The sequence below is a fragment of the Bos grunniens genome, chromosome 11 (genome assembly GCF_055505025.1).
Source record: "Bos grunniens cultivar Pamir isolate PY7600 chromosome 11, Bosgru_T2T1.0, whole genome shotgun sequence".
Lineage (NCBI taxonomy): Eukaryota > Metazoa > Chordata > Mammalia > Artiodactyla > Bovidae > Bos > Bos grunniens.
In genome coordinates this window covers 53,947,880-53,962,387 of record NC_141175.1, presented here as the reverse complement: position 1 = coordinate 53,962,387, position 14,508 = coordinate 53,947,880, and positions in this window count along the sequence as shown.

The following is a 14,508-nucleotide window of genomic DNA, read 5'->3' as shown; positions in this document are numbered from 1 at the left end:
AAAGACAATCTCTTTAACAAGTGGTGCTGGGAAAACTGGTCAACCACTTGTAAAAGAATGAAACTAGAACACTTTCTAACACCATACACAAAAATAAACTCAAAATGAATTAAAAATCTAAACATAAGACCAGAAACTATAAAACTCCTAGAGGAGAACATAGGCAAAACACTCTCTGACATAAATCACAGCAGGATCCCCTATGACCCACCTCCCAGAATATTGGAAATAATTTATCTTATTTCTGAGTCTTATCTTGAATTGACTCCCAGAGAGTATGCCTTGTATATTGTTGTTGTTCAGTCACTAAGTCATATTCAACTCTTTGTTGGATATGACTTAGTGACTGCAGGATGCCAGACTCCTCTGTCCTCCACTGGCTCCTGGAGTTTGCTCACATTCATGTCCAGTGAATCAGTGACAGCATCAGGGGATGTATCTCATCCTCTGCCTTTATACCTACTGATTATGTGGTCACTCCTCTATTTCCCTGGTTTGCAGGTCCTCCTGGTACTTTGTTCATTTTTTTTTCCCCTGAGTCTTTTGGTTTCTACTTTGCCCAATTGTGTTCTTCTTGTCCAGGTTCCTCAGATAGTCTCCATGTATGACATTTGTGTTATTACTGACTGGTTTGGGTATTGTTGAGGCAAGATATCAGACAGTTGTCATGAAATTCCTTTAATGTGACATTCTTGAGCCTACAGAGCTCCAGGCACAGAAGCCTGTACTTTTACTTTGTATTTTGCTCCATGCACTAATCTCTAGAATAAACTATGACATGTATAATTATTCAATAAAAATTCCAGGCACTGTGTGACTTAGAGAGTTTGTGTCTTTGTTGAGGCTTTTGAAAGATAAATTCAGAACAAGAAAAATGTGTGACTCACTATTTATTCCATGTTTTCTTTTTGCTCTGAATTATGTTAGGCATTGTAATTATTCCATTTGATAATATCCACATCATATTCTTATCTTTTTAATATACTGTATTTTATATCTCATCTTAAATAGTATCAGATATGTTTATATTTGGTATTCTTAAAATTTCACAGTGGTCTTTGAACCAAAGATGTATTGGTTTAACAGTGAAGGGCTGTGGGGAAATGTCATATTTGGATTTCTTGCATTTTTATGAATAGAAAGGGCACCCATTATTTCAAGATAATTCATGATTGTCTTGTGCTTTAACGGAGTGAAGGTAACTGTGAACCTGATTGTTGTAAAGATAGACTATACTTTGAGCTAACTGTGATTACCCAGGCTCAGAACACATCACAGTGTGGTTACATTTGAATGCCTAGCACTAGAACACTCCACTGCAGATCAAAGTCATAGGGTCTAAATTTTTAAATCAACTTGCTAAGTATGCAGCCTAATGAACTCTGTTGTTTCATTCCTATAAATATTTTACTGCTCCTTCACTGTGACCATATTCTGTTCTTTCTTGATTTATTAATTTCTATCTATTCTAATTTCTTTCACCAAAGACCTTAATTGACTGCCATGCCACTTTGGGAAAAACACGTACTCACCTCTCCAAAAATTCTGCTTCCTAATACTGATTTTATCATGATGATATTGTGTTTAGGACAATATATATTTAAATCTCATGTATATATATTTAAATTAGCATGCATATGTGATTTATTTGTAGAAACACTGTCATCATAACATCTTGCTAAGTTTGTTTTACCTTTGCAGATGTATTTTTAACTCATTTATATAATGTGAGTGTTTTGAATTTCCTCATCTTTGTTATTTTTTCCTGTTTCACCTTATTATGCAATAAATTAATGCTAAAATGGAGAAGAAAAAGGAAAGAGCTTGTCTGGAAGAAGGTAAACAATAAAGCTTATTTAGGCAATTTTTGCCCCTGCCAGTATATAAGAAAGATTTGTGCTTCTACTTAAAGGATTTCTACTCCATATCGCTTTCTCCTGTAACCATTTTGGTCTTTATTCATCATTTCCTTAAAGTATGCTCCCCCTTGCTTCCTGCTGTCATTTTGGAACTTTGATTACAAAGATGATATTTCTGTTTACTCTCATAGCTAGTTAGCCAACAAAAAATGATGTTGAAGAAATAAATATTTAACTAAATTTTAAATTATAAAAGAAATTAACCTATTAAATCAACTCAAAAGTTATCTATTGAGTAGTTACTTCATTCCTAACTCTAGGCTGAGTACTCTATGAAATACCAAAACTACACCAGAGAAAACCTCCTGCTTTAAAATAGTTTGCATATTTATGAAAGCATGGCATACAATGAAGTGTAAAGAATAACATAAAACTGTTTAACAAATCACCAAATGCTTATATTTTCTTCCATGGAAAAATCAAATTCAATGAATAATATTTTGTTAAACCTAAGTTATGATCACATATAAGAAACATAACAATTTTAGGTATGTTAAATATGAAAAGTGTGCATGTTGGAATTAATGAAATATTATGTATTAGTATTTGTGTTGTAACATTTCTCAATATGTCTTTTTCAGTATATTAAAGCATCAATTTAGCACATGGTCTTAAAGTTCAACTTGCATATTAATGACTCTAAAGTACTACACATTGATATCTTTTTTCCTGCCTCCTTCTCATATATGATCTATGCAATCACAATCGCTCAGCCTTCAATTACATCCCAATGTCATCACATTTTCCAGCTTCTAACACTGTTGCACTGACAAAACAACCCCCATCATCCCTAGGATACAGCAATGATACTCAAATTGTTCTGAGTTTTCAGACATGCTAACCTAAAATCTATTTACAAAGAAACAGCAAAAGTGACTGTCTCAAAACATGAAGTCATGTTGCTTCCCTCGCTCAAAACCTGAAAGCATTCTCATTGTTCATAATAAACCCCAAACTGTTTACCACAATCCAGTCTACAGGAACAATACAATGTATAGTGTCAATAATGATAGTCATATTAATTTTATAAACAGTATAAACTATCTCCTTCTCTGACTTTCTCTGATGCCTCTCTTCACCTCACTTTTTATTACACAACTACACCGAGATGCTCGTTGTTCCTTGAATATCCTGACCTCCTATGGCTCTTACATCTTTACAGTCTTACAACTGCTGTTCTTTCTGTCTAGAGACATCTGTCAATAAGGCAGTGCAGTGGTTAAGAATATGGATAGTGAAGTCTGATGTCCTGGCTAAAGCCCTAGCTTTCACACTTACTTGCTAGGTGCATGACCATGGGAAAACAGTCAGCTCACCCCTGACACTCACAGTATATCTGAAAAAGGAGGATACTCTTTGCACCTACTTCTGAAAGTTGTGATAAAGATTAAATGATTTATTTGTGTAAGGTGCTTAGAAAGTACAAAAACTAGCTATATAAATTAGTCATGTTTATCTTGTTAATTGCTAGATCTCTTCTTAAGTATCACTTCTGTAAATTACTATCTTTACTTGAGTATGCTCAGTCCCTCAGTCGTATCCAACTCTTTGCAACCCCATGGACTGTAACCCACCAGTCTCCTTTGTCCATGGGATTTTCTTGGCAAGAATACTGGAGTGGATTGCAATTTCCCTCTCCATATTATCTGTATATCTTCTATAAAATAGAGACCTCTACTTCTTCCATTTCCTTAGCTTGTTTGAGGTTTTTTTTTCCCTTATAGCATTACAAGTAAAAAAATATAATATTTTTTCTTGCTTTCTTATTTATTATCGATCTTACCCTTCATAGTAGACACTGCATAAGCACAAAGACTTTATCATCCTTGCTTACTACTTTACCCCTGGTTAATTAAACACTGGCATATAGTAAGTATATACTGAGCATTTGTGAAAAGAAAGAGAGAAGTTGCAAGTTCTAAAATAAAGCTTTAAAAATTTGATGATTTTAGTTTTCTAACCAATATGCCAACATGCACTGACTTTGTAAGGTGCATAAAGAATCATGAAATCCCATAATCCAGGTAACATTTTTCCTGATCTGATCAAATCTCATTTTCCATGGGAAAATCAAATTCAATGAATAGAGCAGGTGAGCCAGTGAAGAATCCATTTGTTTACATGATGTAGTATGAAACATCCTGAAAGTTCCACCTCAACCATGTTACCTCCAGGCTTAAAACACTCACTGTTGGCTTGAGGCACCATCTCTCAAAATCTCTACAACATCAGAATCTTAAGGCAGTCACGGCTTGTAGTCAGAGCCCAAGAATGCTTAAGAAGCAGAAACGTAGAAGCTGGGAATTCAAGTACTATAAACATAATACTTGAAATGATTCAGGGATATATAAAATATTATACAAGTGTAGATTCCAAAGAAAAACTCGGATTCATCTGGACCTTTCAAATATGCATAGAAAAATCAAACTATTAGTGATGCACCTCAAATAGTGGAATGCTTTAGCACCTCTCCCTGTGCCTGATAATGTCAAACCTGTACCTACCTGCTTTGATAACAATTTATGGTTTTACTCCAACTTCTTCACAAACAGAATTTTCAAGTATTAATTCATTAGAAAAGAAAAACAAAAAAGATAACCACTTAGTATGGAATTCTGCATTACACATTCTGTTCATGTTCTCTGACATCACTTGCTATGCTGGACATGTTTCCCTGGACTCTCAACTGTGTATCACAACATACAGAATATTTGGATATTTGAAATTGAATCTCTAGTTTGTCAAATGTAGTTTAGAGCTTGTTTGTGGGGGTTTCATTTCAGAAGTCTAATTAGAGGTGGTTCTGGAAAATAAAATAAGCCATAGCCAAAGACAAGACTGACCGGTGACTAAGCACCGTTGCTATTTACCTATGGACCTGTCTGGTGTTTTAGATGCTATCCTAAACATGTATTTTTATTTTTATTGTTAATGTGCTCTTAATTAAAATGATTTTCTCATCTTGTAATTACTTGTTTGGGTAGCATACTATTTTCTCGAGAAATGGGAAGTATTGATGTAACCTCACAATTGGAAAGTCCTGTTTCTTTATGACTGGTTAGCCCAGTTATTAAGCTGGTAAAGCTAACGTTATCAAGTAACCACAAGAGCTCGCTGAGTTGGTACTGTCATAGGCTGACTCTCTTGCCCTACTCAATTAGAATGAATATATTTGGTTGTAACAGGATGAAATGAGAGTGTGTAGATGTACTTGCGCACATTACAGTTCCGTAACTTGGTGTGCAATTTAAAGTAGTTATCAGTGGATATAAGATGAGCTTGGACACTATATCATAAGTTATTTTCATTATAGATTCATAGTTTTAAATAAGTGTGTCAGAGAGTAAAAGTGAGCATCCCAATTCTCCAGAGCATATGAGATCTCAGAGGATAGATATTCTCCTCTTTTGCTTGAGAATTACTCAGCCCTCAGTGGGGGTTGGGGGGAAACAATAGTTCTCTTGAGTTTCTAAGAACCTCTTCTTCCGTACTCACCTTGTAAGTTGAGCCCTTAACTAGTGGAGCTATTCCTTAAAAATCAGAGCCAATGAGACCAATACCTGAATTTTTTATTCTAATGGTGGCTTTTCTCCCACCTGAATATGAGATAATCAGCTTCATCCTATCCTAAAGTCTTATTTGTAATCCTCATCCTAGTCAACTGTCTTTAAAGCTTCTCACAAAAAAAGATTAAATACGAGGAGAAGGCATTGTCACTTTCAATCATAGAATGGGTGAAAGGAAAATGAGAGGTGACCTTAAGCTAATTAATTATACCATCCAAACATTTTTAAAAAGTCATCAGCCCAACAAAAATACAAGTGGGAAATAAAATAAGTTGAGACAAATGCCACTGAGTTAGCTTGCATCTAACTGTGAAATAAATGGACGAACATTGAGTAGATGGGGGAAATTTACCTGAATCATTGTAAATCAACTATACTTTTTAAAAAAAGCAAACCTAAAAATAGAGCTACCATGTGCTGTGCTTAGTGGCTCAGTCATGTCTGACTGTTATGACCTATGGATTGTAGCTTGCCAGGATCCTCTGTCCACGGGATTCTCCAGGCAAGAATACTGGAGTAAGTTGTCATGCCCTCCTCCGGGAGATCTTCCCAGTCCAGAGATCAGCCCATGTCTCCCACATTACAGGGGGATTCTTTACCATCTCTACCACTAGGGAAGACCAGAACTACCATATGACCCTACAATCCCACTCCTGGGCATATATCCAGACAAAAACATTATTTGAAAGGGTACATGCAGCTATCTGTTTATTGAAATATTGTATACAATAGCCAAGACATGGAAGCAATCTAAATACCCATTAACAAAGGAATGGATAAAGAAGATGCGGTATACACACACACACACACAAAGAAATATTACTCAGCCATTGAAAAGAATGAAATAAATGCCATTTGCTGCAACATGGATGGACCTAGAGAGTGTCATACTGAATGAAGTAAGTCAGACAGAGAAGGAGGAATATTGTATGACATCCCTTATATGTGGAATCTAAAAAGAAATGATACAAATTAACTTACTCACAAAGTGGAAAGAGACACACAGACTTAGAGAATGAACTTAGTGATTGCCAGGAGGAAGGGACAGTTAAGGAGTTTGTGATGGATGTGTATACATTGCTATATTTAAAATGGATAACCAACAAGGAACCACTGTATGGAACTCTGCTCACTGTTATATGGCAGCCTGGAAGGCAGAGAGGGGAGTTTGAGGGAGAATGGATACATGGATCTGTATGGCTGAGTCCCTTCCTTGTTCACCTGAAACTATGCCCCAATACAAAATAAAGAGTTTAAAAAAACAAATAAAGATGTTAACTCAGCATCTGAATTATATTTAGATTGTGGTCAAGATTCTTGAACAACCTACAATAAAGATTTTTATAAAGATAGAAAAATAAATAGAGATTATCATATTAAGGGAAGTAAATCAGACAGAAAGACAAATATTATATGATATTGATTATCTGCAGAGTCATATTTTAAAATAGGATACAAATGAAAATATAAATAGAGGAGAGAGGACAGGGACAAATTAAAAATTTGGGATTAATACACTATTATATATAAAATAGGTAATCAGCAAGGGGCTACTGAATAGCCTAGGGACCTATACTCAATTTCTTATAATAATCTATAATGGAAGAGAATGTAAAAAAAAAAAAAAAAGAACATATATGTATATGTATAACTGAATCATTTTACTGTACATCTGAAACTAATATAACACTGTAAAACAGCTATAAGTGAGTTAGTGATAGTTGCTCAGTCGTGTCTGACTCTTTGCGACTTCATCGACTGTATCTCTGTCCATGGGATTCTCCAGGCAAGAATACTGGAGCGGTTTACCATTTACTTCTCCAACTATATTTCAACTATAGTTATAAGTATAAAACAACTATACTTATAAATATAAAACAAGTATATTTCAATAAATAATAAATAAAAAGACTACTCATGAGGGGAGAAGAGTACAAATGCAAGATATTAAAATACATTTGAAATTAAAAATCATAAACTTGAGTTTAAAAAAAAGGAAAGAAAGAAAAAGATTCTGCTAATTGCCTAAGATGCTTATAGTTGAATTGATTTGATTGGCACTCCTAAAACAGCACTGCACAACTGAGACAGATGTAAGCATGACCTCTATTTACTGTAAGCCAATCTTTATAAGACAGTTGTGTCTACCCTGTTGCTAAGGGAAGAAAAGATTGAAATATTAAAAACACTGAATAGGAGACAGAAATAGCTAAAGAAATAGGAGTTCATCAGTTCAGTTCAGTTCAGTCACTCAGTCGTGTCCGACTCTTTGCGACCCCAGGAATCGCAGCATGCCAGGCCTCCCTGTCCATCACCAGCTCCCAGAGTTCACTCAGACTCACGTCGATCGAATCAGTGATGCCATCCAGCCATCTCATCCTCTGCCGTCCCCTTTCCTCCTGCCCCCAATCCCTCCCAGTATCAGAGTCTTTTCCAATGAGACAACACTTCACATAATGTGGCCAAAGTACGGGAGTTTCAGCTTTAGCATCATTTCTTCCAAAGAAATCTCAGGGCTGATCTCCTTCAGAATGGACTGGCTGGATCTCCTTGCAATCCAAGGGACTCTCAAGAGTCTTCTCCAACACCACAGTTCAAAAGCATGAATTCTTCGGCGCTCAGCCTTCTTCACAGTCCAACTCTCACATCCATACATGACCACAGGAAAAAACCATATCCTTGACTAGATGGACCTTTGTTGGCAAAGTAATGTCTCTGCTTTTTAATATGTTATCTAGGTTGGACATAACTTTCCTTCCAAGGAGTAAGCGTCTTTTAATTTTGTGGCTGCAGTCACCATCTGCAGTGATTTTGGAGCCCAGAAAAATAAAGTCTGGCACTGTTTCCACTGTTTCCCCATCTATTTCCCATGAAGTGGTGGAACCGGATGCCATGATCTTCGTTTTCTGAATGTTGAGCTTTAAGCCAATTTTTTCACTCTCCTCTTTCACTTTCATCAAGAGGCTTTTGAGTTCCTCTTCACTTTCTGCCATAAGGGTGGTGTCATCTGCATATCTGAGGTGATTGATATTTCTCTCAGCAGTCTTGATTCCAGCTTGTGTTTCTTCCAGTCCAGCATTTCTCATGATGTACTCTGCATATAAGCTAAATAAGCAGGGTGATAATATACAGCCTTGACGCACTCCTTTTCCTATTTGGAACCAGTCTGTTTTTCCATGTCCTGTTCTAACTGTTGCTTTCTGACCTGCATACAGATTTCTCAAGAGGCAGATCAGGTGGTCTGGTATTCCCATCTCTTTCAGAATTTTCCAGTTTATTGTGATCCACACAGTCAAAGGCTTGGCATAGTCAATAAAGCAGAAATAGATGCTTTTCTGGAACTCTCTTGCTTTTTCCATGATCCAGCACATGTTGGCAATTTGATCTCTGGTTCCTCTGGCTTTTCTAAAACCAACTTGAACATCAGGAAGTTCATGTTTCACGTATTGCTGGAGCCTGGCTTGGAGAATTTTGAGCACTACTTTACTAGCCTGTGAGATGAGTGCAATTGTGCTGTAGTTTGAGCATTCTTTGGCATTGCCTTTCTTTGGGATTGGAATGAAAACTGACCTGTTCCAGTCCTGTGGCCACTGCTGAGTTTTCCAAATTTGCTGGCATATTGAGTGCAGCACTTTCACAGCATCATCTTTCAGGATTTGGAATAGCTCAACTGGAATTCCATCACCTCCACTAGCTTTGTTCATAGTGATGCTTTCTAAGGTTCACTTGACTTCACATTCCAGGATGTCTGGCTCTAGGTGAGTGATCACACCATCGTGATTATCTGGATTGTGAAGATCTTTTTTGTACAGTTCTTCTGTGTATTCTTGCCACCTCTTCTTGATATCTTCTGCTTCTGTTAGATCCATAACATTTCTGAGCAGTCCATCAGATCAGATCAGATCAGATCAGTCACTCAGTTGTGTCCGACTCTTTGCGACCCCATGAATCGCAGCACACCAGGCCTCCCTGTCCATCACCAACTCCCAGAGTTCACTCAGACTCACGTCCATCGAGTCTTTGATGCCATCCAGCCATCTCATCCTCTGTCATCCCCTTTTCCTCCTGCCCCCAATCCCTCCCAGCATCAGAGTCTTTTCCAATGGGTCAACTCTTCGCATGAGGTGGCCAAAGTACTGGAGTTTCAGCTTTAGCATCATTCCTTCCAAAGAAATCCCAGGGCTGATCTCCTTCAGAATGGACTGGTTAGACCTCCTTGCAGTCCAAGGGACTCTCAAGAGTCTTCTCCAACACCACAGTTCAAAAGCATCAATTCTTCGGCACTCAGCCTTCTTCACAGTCCAACTCTCACATCCATACATGACCACAGGAAAAACCATACCCTTGACTAGACGAACCTTTGTTGGCAAAGTAGTGTCTCTGCTTTTGAATATGCTATCTAGGTTGGTCATAACTTTCCTTCCAAGGAGTAAGCATCTTTTAATTTCATGGCTGCAGTCACCATCTGTAGTGATTTTGGAGCTCAGAAAAATAAAGTCTGACACTGTTTCCACTGTTTCCCCATCTATTTCCCATGAAGTGATGGGACCAGGTGCCATGATCTTCATTTTCTGAATGTTGAGCTTTAAGCCAACTTTTTCACTCTCCACTTTCACTTTCATCAAGAGGCTTTTGAGTTCCTGTTCACTTTCTGCCATAAGGGTGGTGTCATCTGCATATCTGAGGTGATTGATATTTCTCCCAGCAATCTTGATTCCAGCTTGTGTTTCTTCCAGCCCAGCATTTCTCATGATGTGCTCCGCATATAAGTTAAATAAACAGGGTGACAATATCCAGCCTTGATGAACTCCTTTTCCTATTTGGAACCAGTCTGTTGTTCCATGTCCAGTTCTCAGGTGATGGTAAAGTTTTTAAATCATTAACTCAGTATTTTACTTGTCAGTTACAGATATAGATTTGATCTTATTATTTCAATCAATGAGAAGAGGGCAGTATTACCTGACCACATGGTGATTAAATGAATCCTGGGGTTATTCCTTTATAAGCAGATTTTAGGAATCAAGGAATTAATTGAGGAAAAAATACTAATTAATATTTTATATAGGATCTATGCTTTTGATTGTCAACTTCAAATTGCTGTTATCACTTTTTTCTCCTGAATCTTTCACCATTTCTTAGTTATCAGTTGCTTTCTATTTTTCATTACCCACCCCTATGTCTATTTCTACCTTGACCGAAAAATAAAACTGAGAAATAGAACTGTTGGTTTATGAGGACAAAAATGTACTTTCTAATTTCATTCTACACTCACCTATACTATCCAGCCAGCAGTCTAGCCAACCTTGATAGAATAAACTGAGAGATGAACAAAAACAATAAGTATCATTTTTGATGTACTGTATAAGGTAAGGTGACAGTAAGTTAACAGAATATCAAAGGAGGGAAAAGGAGAGAAGCTTTGAGAGAAACTGGTACTTCTCAAATTAAATAAGGTGAGTCTAGAAATTATCTCTGGTGCTTGGTGGCAAGAAACAGTTAATACTTATATTCTGAGTAAACACCTAATAGAGGGTCCACCCTTGTCTGAAGTGATAAATATCCTCAATAAAGTATGTGCTTGCATTATCTTTGTCCTGCTTTTCAGTAAGGTTTCCATGGTACCCAGTTTTTCTTGAATTTCATTCTTATTTTCAGTTTCCCTTTTTCAATTACCCATGGAAACAAATTTCCTCATGTTTCTTTTCTATCTGCTCTCTCTCTCATTTCCTTATGCATATAAAAAACTGACCTTCCATATGATAGTCTTCAATAACTTCTTTTAATAAAAGTAGACTAAAGAGCTGTAAGTAAACTCAACAATACAAGTGAGTTACAAAACTGTTTCTTTCTTTCTTACAGACAAACCCAAGGTCAGTCCTGATTCTAATCACAACCTAAGGGTGCATTTTCCTTCATTTTATAATTCTGCTATTCACAAAAGTATTGTATCTCCTGAGTAAGAAAATAGAGTATGGATGAGGCCACATTCATACCTTTTAAGCTGATGATGAATCCGAAGTTGCAAATATTAAGTCTGCTTGCATCCCATTGACTAACATTTAGTCAAATATCCCAATCTAAATCTAGTGGAAGTCAAGGAAATAGTGTCTTTTCCTGGTAAGTCAGATTTCCTTCTGCAATTCAATTGCTATAGAACAAGGATAGAACAGATGTTATTGGCCAACAAGCAGTCTTTACCACATTTATTTATGTAAATAATTCTTTTTATATTAATGATTTCCTAAAACTCACTATGCATATGTAGTAGATATCAATGGCTGCATTAAAAAAGTAACCCCAACTTACTGGATTAAGACAACACAACTTATTAACATTTCCTGAGCAGCAGGAATCCAGGACCTGGGTGGTTCTGGTTCAAGGCTTCTCTTGAGGTTACAGTCAAGTCATTGGCTAGACCTATAATATCTCTAAAGCTTTTACTTATGAGGCATATACTTTTAAGATGCACTGGTACATAGCAATTGGATGGAGTCCTCAACTCCTCACTGCCTGTTGGGTAGAATTCTCAGATCCTCTATATACTGCCTCTTCTCAGAGCTCACAGAACTGTGTAAGGGTCCTCATAACATGGCCATTCCATTCCTCAGACTAAGAGAAAGAGAGGCAGGATGAATAGGGAGGGGGAGGAAAGCAGGGAGAAAGGAGATAAAAGGAGAAGAGGAAGGAGATTGGAGGAGGGGAGGAGGAAGAGACAGAACCCAAGATGAAAGCTCTATGCTTTAAACACCTACACTCAAAAAAGACACACCCTCACTTCTGCCACAGTCTATTGGTTGCACAAACAACCTTGTATAGTTGGATACAAGATAACCGAGGAGTAAAGATTATGGAAAGTAAGAGGTGGCAATATTGGGGGCTATATTAAAAGCTTATGACTACATCTCTCAATGCTATGATAGTTATCTTTGCAGTCTAGAATAAGAGATTCATGAAATAGAATTCAATATAATATTCAAGCTATATTAATATTACTGGAAGCCAGAAAATTGACATCCAGATAATTTTTTTTAATGGAAAAGAAACCAGAACACTGAATATACTTATGACATAGATAAGGGAATGAAATCCTAATTCTTCAACAATGCCTTCTATTTCTTGATTCCACTCCTCCACTAAATGCTAAATGTCATCTTCCTAGTCTTTTTTGGGGTCAGTGACTGAGATGTGATTAATGAATTTGTCCTAAGTTCATAATGTGTTCTTTCTCTAGGGAAAAAAAAAATAATTGAAGGGGCTATTTTTGAGGAGTTCTTTAAAGACTTAAACCAAATCTTATAAAAATGATAGATCATTATTTTATTGTATTGTACTATTTTTTGTCTATTACTTATTCTATTTTGTAGTGGAAGCATACTTTTATACTCCTCATTACAAACCAGTTTGCCTAGGTTAATACTGGCTTTGTCATGTTAGAGGATCATGAGTGTTAGTTGCAACATAGTAATAGTAGTAGTATTAGTTGTAGTTGCTCAGTTGTGTCCAACTCTTTGGACCCCATGGGCTATAGCCTACCAAGCTCCTCTCTACATGGAATTCTCCAGACAAGAATACTGGAGTGGGTTGCCGTTCTTTTCTCCAGGGAATCCTCCCTACCCAGGGATTGAACTCAGGTCTCCAGCATTACAGTCAGATTCTTTACCACTGTGCCACCTGGGAAGCCCCAACATAGGTTATCATTTATTTAACTAGAACAGGAGGTAGTATTGTTTCTATGACAGAAAACAGAACTGGAAATCAGCTGTTTTGGGATTATACTCCTAACTGTACCAGAAATTGACCCTGATACTAGTTATAATGTTTTATTTATGTATTTACTTGTAAATTATAAACTTTATAAGCTTTATTAAACTTTATAAACTTATTTAAATTTTAGTGAATTAGTTTCCTCATCTTTAACTAATGACTTCAATATAACTACCTCTTAAGATGACATTTCTACCTAAATTCCCTTCAGTGCAATATGGTTTTGGGGCACTGAATTTCCATTTCATCAATGTCAAAATATGTCAAAAGATAGATTTACATTATGTCAATGAACACATTACAAAATATCAGCAGACTAAGTCACATAGAAATTATTTCTATGTTCAAGATTATGCAAAATCTACACTCATTTAAAGTGTTAGTCATTCAGTCACATCCGACACTTTGCGACCACGTGGACTATAGCCTGCCAGGTTCCTCTGTCCATAGAACTCTCCAGGCAAGAATATTGGAGTGGGTTGCCATTTCCTTCTCCAGGGGATCTTCCTGACTCAAGGATTTAGTCCAGGTCTCCTTTATTGCAGACAGATTCTTTACTGTCTGAGTCACCCTTCAGTTCAGTTCAGTTCAGTCACTCAATCATATCCGACTCTGCAACTCCATGAATTGCAGCACGCCAGGCCTCCAGTCCATCACCAACTCCCGGAGTTCACTCAAACTCACGTCCATTGAGTCGGTGATGTATGGCTCCCGACAGTGATGCCATCCAGCCATCTCATCCTCTGTCATCCCCTTTTCCTCCTGTCCCAAATCCCGCCCAGCATCAGAGTCTTTTCCAATGAGTCAACGCTTGGCATGAGGTGGCCAAAGTACCGGAGCTTCAGCTTTAGCATCATTCCCTCCAAAGAACACCCAGGGCTGATCTCCTTCAGAATGGACTGGTTGGATCTCCTTGCAGTCCAAGGGACTCTCAGGAGTCTTCTCCAACACCACAGTTCAAAAGCATCAATTCTTGGGCACTCAGCTTTCTTCACAGTCCAACTCTCACATCCATACATACACCCCAGCAAAGTCAAAGTAAGGATGAATCTTCTCTGACCCACCTGATAAGTGGATTTACAAGGAATTCATAAAATTCATTCTTAATAGTGTACAAATTCTGAATGACTAAATGTAAACTGAAAATAATCTAGGCCCAGAAGGGACAAGCCACTACTCCAAATAAGAGTCGAGGGAAAGTATTGTCTGTTTCCTATTTTCCTGAGTATACAGGAATTTGTTTACATTGTAGTAAAGTC